Genomic DNA, 6,796 nt, shown 5'->3' with positions numbered 1-6,796 from the left:
ATCTATGTGTGTGCAGGTTATGCAGCCTGTTATGAGTCTCTGCACACTGTTAAGTACAGTGTCAAGCTCTTTAGTGAGATAACTTCTGGACCATACAGGAGCACAGTAATCTGCTGGGGCATATACCATTGCAACTGTGGTGGTTCTGCACACTTTGAAGTTGGCACTCCATGTCATGCTAGCTAAAGGTCTTATGGCAGCTGCCCATGCAGACAGGGCCAGATTATGACATGCTGGGGCCCTAAGATATATCAACCTTAAGAGGCCCCATAGCCTTACCAAAAAAAAGTGTATAATTCTAACTGAAAGGACAATGAAAATAGAAATATTAAAGCTTTATATTTGCATATATACATAGGTGAAGTTGCAATGAAAAACAAATAATCTAACTAAAACATATATCTTGCAATAAACCTCTTTGCATTATGAAATACTTTCAAGTTAAAATCCTTTATGGTTTCTTAATTAGCATGTATGAACACTTTTAATTTACAGCAACACAAGAGCAATTACACAGATCAGCACTTACTAAATGGAAGCGGCAATACAACCTGTACTGTGTTTAAAACATTTGCTTTTGTGATTTTTGGAGAGCAAAGTCATTGATGTCCTCAAATGATAAGCTACGAAGTTTATCACTTTCTATGCACATAATGTTTAGTGCAGACAGCTTTTCTTGGAGCATTGTTGTTCGCAGTTCATTCTTGATCTTTTTCAGTTGGGAAAATGATCTTTCTCTTGAGCAGTTTGTTACCATTAGACTCAAAAAGAGCCGCAATATTGCTTCTACATTAGGGAAAGCCAACTGAATCAACCAAAACTGAAACTTTTTTGACAAATTTTTTGTACATGACAGCTCTTTTCTTCAAGTTGGTTTCAAGTCCAAAGAAGAGCCACGCGCATGATCAGAAGTCAGGAAACAGACCTTATGATGAAAGGCTGAGAGCTATGGGACTCTTCAGCCTGGAAAAGCGCAGGTTCAGGAGTGATCTGGTGACTGCCTATAAGTTTATCAGGGGTGCTTACCAGGATCTGGGGGAATGCCTGTTCACCAGAGCGCCCCAAGGGATGACAAGGTCAAACGGTCACAAACTCCTCCATGACCGTTTCAGGCTGGACGTAAGGAAGAACTTTACTGTCCGAGCCCCCAAGGTTTGGAATAGACTGCTGCCGGAGGTGGTTCAAGCACCTACTTTGAACACCTTCAAGAGACATTTGGATGTTTATCTTGCTGGGATCCTATGACCCCAGCTGACTTCCTGCCCCTGGGCCGGGGGCTGGACTTGATGATCTTCTGAGGTCCCTTCCAGCCCTAATGTCTATGAAATCTATGAAGGTACATCCATCATAGGAATAAAGGATTTCACTCGAAACTTGTCTCTTGGAGAAAGCGCTTCATCAACATTAGGTGCATCACCATCATTGATTGTTTTTTTTTTCTCATTCTTTTCCTTTTATTCACACACTTGTAGTGTACATCAGGCAGATTTTCTTTTGCTTTGAGTTCAATTTCATCAAAACTTTCTTGGGTTTCTTTCAAGAAGTGATGTGTAAAACTTTGCACATGTACTAAGTAGGGGTGCACCATTAGAGATTTTTGGGGCCGATACCGATAGCTGATATTTAAAGAGGCATATCAGCCGATACTGATCTGATGTCTGATACAGCTGCCATCAGGTGGTAAGCCTGGTGTGGTGGAAAGGGAGGCGGGAGGGAAGGGGCATGGGGGCGCAGATCAATGCCTCCTGCAGTGAGGGAGGCGGCAGGGGCAGGGACAGGGGCAGGCGCTGCCCAGGTGGGATGGTGGGAGGGGGCGGGACGGAGGCAGGGCTCATGGGGTGGGGTCAGCTCCTGCCACTGCTAAGATCTGGTGTAGAGTCAACAGACAAACTGAAGTTTCCTGTTTTTCTCAAGTCATTCAAAATAGATCCTCTTACTTTCTTTGCCATAACCTGGATGAGTTCATCCCATATTGTTTCAGGCAAGTATGAATGCTTCCCAGATCCACTACTTCCATAATGTTTTATATGGTTAGCAAGAAATGGATCAAACTTAGCAATGAGTTCTATCAAGCCAAGAAAGTTCCCATTAAGTGACAAGCCAAACTTTTCATTGCCTCCCCATCCCCTAAAAGCTAATCCACGTTCTGCTAACGTGCACACAACTGCAATAACACATTCAAGTACATGCCTCCAGTACTCTTGCTCCTTTTTCATCTGTTCCTCCAGGTGTGAATCCAAGGTTAACCCACATTGCCTCATCAAATATGTAAGCAAAGCTGTTCTATGATCCTCAGAGTTCTCATGATTTTGAATTCCAACAGGGTTTCACCATCACTAAACCTATCACTAGCCAGTGCTGTCAGTGATGTTGAGAAGAGATGGCAGACAAAACAGTAAACACAACCGGTTGCCACTCTCGATTGTATTTTTCACCATTAACTTTCATTGAATGAAATAGACCATTTGAACAATTTCTAGTTTGGATTTTGAATGACCACTTTGATTTCTCAAATGGGCTGTTCCAGTGTTGACACTCTGAGAGACCTTTCTGTATCCAGAATGAAATATCATCCTCAATCAAGACACCTCAAAGACCAAGATCATTGGACTTTTTGTATCTACTTTCTTCAGCTGGGATTTCAGGCTCTGTAATGTTCTCAGGTGTAGTCGTCATGTTCACATCTATATCATCTATGCTAGTAGAAGTGGATGCCTGTGGTTGCTGTGGTCCTGACTGACTCTCTTGAGTACGAGGTCCCTCCTTTATTACAGTGAAATAACTGTAATAAAACAAAATGTTCAACTTTTGGTAATTGTTTTAGCTGCCCTTCAATCAGCTGCTTCTTTTTTCTCTTCTGACATCCATTTTCAAAAGTCCCCTTCATTTTTAACAACCAATTATGTAAAACTTGAAACTTTATATTACAGTATAATCTCAAGAATCCGGATATCAAATATTCGACATTCTCAAAAATCTGGCACTTTCCCCAGCTGTTTCAGGACCAGCTGCCACTCCCCCCCTCTGGCTTGGAAGTGGTGGGGGAAGCTTGCACGTGGCTGCTGCCGCTTTCATTAAGCACCCCGCGCCACTGCTCTTTGTGAGGCTGGTGCTCTGGAACCAGCCACCGCTCCCTTTCCCCCCAGCTCCACAATCAGCTACAGTGCCGATTTAAGAAAAATGGCATTTTCAAATTTCTGGCACGTGCTCAGTCCTAAGCACGCCAGATTTGTGGGTTTTACTGTATTTTTTTTTTTATTTAGAGGCCCCTTGTAATGTGAGGCCCTAAGCTATAGCTTACTTAGCTTGTGCCTAAATCCTCCCCAGCATGCAGAGACTTTACTGCTGACCTTCTGAATATGATGTTTATAAAGGAGTAATCTAATGTGACTCCTTGGTAAATTGGGGCATGCTCATGGGGAAGAACATAGTTCTCTACTCTGATATTTAGCGTGCTCTTGGCTCAACAATTGTTCACATGGAAAACAGGTACTGATTTATTGATGCTCCTCACTGACCTCATGCCTTTCAAACACTCCCCCAACCCCACCCCCTGCTCCCAATCCCCACAATCCCCATGCTGCTGGCCTGGAATGAAGCAGAGGCGCCAGGCTTGATCTCCTCTACTGTTTTGTGGGGGCTTATCAGTTTATGTTACATTGAGTGAGGCCATAAATGTGGGTAATTGGCAACAGATTGCACCATCCCTCAAGATCAGGGGTTACTTTCCTAAGAGAGTCCAGCATGTTTACCCGAACAGACCTTGGTATACACTGCATGCTTTTTTCAAGCCCCATAGCTAAGGTGTAACCAACAGGCAAAACTGGGCACCATTTGGCAGAGCAGCTATGAATGAGCCGCACTGCTAGTAAGATGCAGCAGGAAATGGAAATTCTTCCTAACAACCCCCCTGCCACCCCTTTCCTCCTGAAGAACTGGAGAAGGCTCATGCCTCCAGGCCCTGAAGCTTTCCTTTCCCAGCCCTCCTGGCTCCCAGAACAGATAGAGAGCCCAGATGTCTGGGTTTTCCCAGCTGTGACGTGGAACACAGGTGTTCTGTGCTGTGGTCAGCACTGGGTTGTAAAGAGCTGTATGGCTTCCAGCCCTGGGTTGGGGAAAGGGTCTGGACATGGGACTCACTACAGGCCCCTTAGTGTCACCCTTGTCTTCAGACTCCACACTTGCACACGGGAGGCCTGGTCATGAAGCCTGAGATGCTGGATCCAGGATGGTTGCCTGGATACCTACAGAGCGCTGGAGATGTGTTCACAGATGATGCTGGCAGACAAGCTGCTTTGGGTAAAATGTGATAACTTTTATTAGGCCAACTAAATAATTGGAAAATTTGTTCTTTTCAAGCTTTCGGGCACAAACACCCTTCTTCAGGCACAGAGAGAGTCTGTTGATGTTTTATGCTCCCCATGATGGAATAGAAGCCAATATGCAAAAGGCAGGTCTGTGAAAATACAAATGCATGGCAGTGAAGATTAAAGGCAATGGAAGACAATAGGTGTGAGACAGGTGGAGGGGAAGGGGGAAATGCTGACCTGGTGATAGAATGTAGCTGGTAAAATGCAGACAGGTTACCTGGGGTTATCGGATGGCCTGCAGGTTATAAAGTGCCTGTTACCAGGTCCCTTTGGTGGAGCCCCTGTTCGCCTGGTCAAACTCGCCTTCCATGCCTTGATGGGAGAAATTTAGAAATGAGACACAGGTGAAACAGTTCTTAAGGAATGAAAAAAGATTTTACTGAATAACAAGATGCATGGCAGCTACCCCTGCCAGTAACAGGATACAAATGTATGAACACGTCTTGAACTTATTATCTGTCCCCTTCCCTTCCCTCCAGTTTTCTTCTATCCCAAATGACTACTTCCACTCAATTAAAGACATCCCACTTGTTTCCGCAGATCAGTCTGTCTTCTCTGCCTTTCCTGAGGAAGATGTCTCCTCCCGCACAGGTAAGTCTTTCCCAGAACACTCCTACCTCTTGTAGGTCTATGTGATCACTCACCCTGGGAACCAAATCTCAGCAGTCTTCAGGTTTAATCGGTCAAAGGCACTTGCTTTGTCTGCTGACTCATGTCTTCTCCTCCTGGTTCCCTGCTGGGGGTCGATTGCTCTGTGGTGCCGCCTCTTATCTAAAGGTTTGCTCACCCAGCAGTAATCAGCCATATGCTGTCACAGGTGTGTCTTGTTCGGGTTCATTGTCTCTAGTATCCCCAAGGTGGGGCCCATCTGAGATAATGCTTTCTTTAAGTAATAGGGATGCCATGATCCCTGTTACAGTGCCATAAATCCAATGTCTATATACAATCCATGATTTTTTCATATCCAGTAGATTTATGAAGTGAAGTTCATAGGCTTGTCTACCAAAGGTGTTTTTCTTTGAGGATTAGAACCAAAAGATTGGAGAGAGAGTGGTTGTCTTGTGAAAAGTCGGCACCCACAGGTAACTGGGTATTTTCGTCTTTGATAGATTTTTGGTGTGCGTTCATTCTTGTACGCAGTTGTTGTTTGGTTTCTCCTACGTAGTTTCCATCAGGGCATTTAGCGCATTGGATGAGACATATTACATTTCTGGAGGTGCAGGTATAAGATCTAGGAATAATGATGGTTCTGTTGTGGCATGTAGTTATTGTGGGAGTGGAGGAGATGTGATGGTAGTTTTACATTTTTTGTCCCAACATGGTCTGGATCCATTTGGTGTGCTTTGGACCATAGGAAATTTGCTTCTGGTGATGAGGCTGGCAAGGTTTGGTGCTTGTTTAAAGGCTAGGATGGGTGGTTCTGGAAAGATCTCTTTAAGAATTGAGTCTTCTTCTAGTATGGGTTGAAATTCGTTGAGGATTTTCCATATAGGTTCCAGGAAAGGATGGTTTGTCATAACTAATGGTGTGCAATTCATGGGGATTTTCTTTTTGTCCTGCAGCAGTTCTTTATATGGTATCTGGGTGGCTCTTTCAAAAGCATGGTCTATCTCTCCAGAATGTCCTTATTGAGTGAAAACCCTTTTGAGATTTGTGAGGTGATGATTGTAGGTGTTCTCCTCAGTGCAAATGTGGTGGTATCGGAGGGCTTGGCTGTATATTACAGCTTTCTTGGTGTGTTTAGGGTGATTGCTCATTCTGGGTCGATCTGTATGTTGTTTCATGGGCTTATTGTATATGATGATTTGTATTTTGTTGTTTGCCCTTCATGGGTGAAGATTACCACAGCCAGCAGGGGTGGGGAGAAGAGAGAAAAGAAATGGGAAAGAATCAGGGGGGGGAGAAAAGAGAAAAGGAGAAAAAAAGGAAAAAGGAAAGAAGAGAGAGTGGAAGGAGAAAGGAGCAGGGTGAAGGCTAGGTTGTGTGGGTACATAGGTGACTTATAAGCCTGATCTTTGCCTTGAACAATCTGCTGCAGCAGGGGCAGGAAAGCGATGAGGAGAAGGTACGAGAGGTTTTCATTTTCCTGGCCAGGTGTTTTTTCATTGCTTCTGCCGTGCGTTGCTGTTCAAAAGCCAGTGCACCATTCTGGATTGATGACCTTCAGGATGGAAGATCACAAGCAATTTGCTCCCACGACTCCGGGTTGATGGTGAAATGCTTTAGGGATACCTTTAGGGTGTCCTTGTACCACTTCTTTGGTGCGCTGTGAGAGCATACTCCATTTGACAGTTTGCTGTAGAAGATTTTCTTTGGCAGGCGAGTGTTGGGCATTCTTGACAGGTGGCTGGCCCATCTTAGCTGTGCCTGTTTCAGTAGAGTGTGAATACTGGGGAGAGATGATCTTCCAAGCCCCTCAGTATCCA

General features: G+C 44.5%; 1 long non-coding RNA gene across 1 annotated transcript; it reads right to left on the bottom strand.

Annotated features, from left to right (window-relative positions):
* Nucleotides 1-4,305: 4,305 nt before the first annotated feature.
* Nucleotides 4,306-5,373, bottom strand: LOC112548168. Its single transcript, XR_003091978.1, has 3 exons — nt 5,015-5,373; nt 4,548-4,682; nt 4,306-4,456 (listed from the first exon to the last, which is right to left on the bottom strand). It is a non-coding gene; the product is annotated as an uncharacterized LOC112548168 (long non-coding RNA).
* Between the last annotated feature and the right edge of the window lie 1,423 nt (nt 5,374-6,796).

This window comes from Alligator sinensis, unplaced genomic scaffold, assembly GCF_000455745.1.
Source record: "Alligator sinensis unplaced genomic scaffold, ASM45574v1 scaffold216_1, whole genome shotgun sequence".
In the NCBI taxonomy this organism is placed as follows: Eukaryota; Metazoa; Chordata; order Crocodylia; family Alligatoridae; genus Alligator; species Alligator sinensis.
Note: the sequence above shows the minus strand (reverse complement) of the source record. Positions and strands in the feature narration are given on the sequence as shown.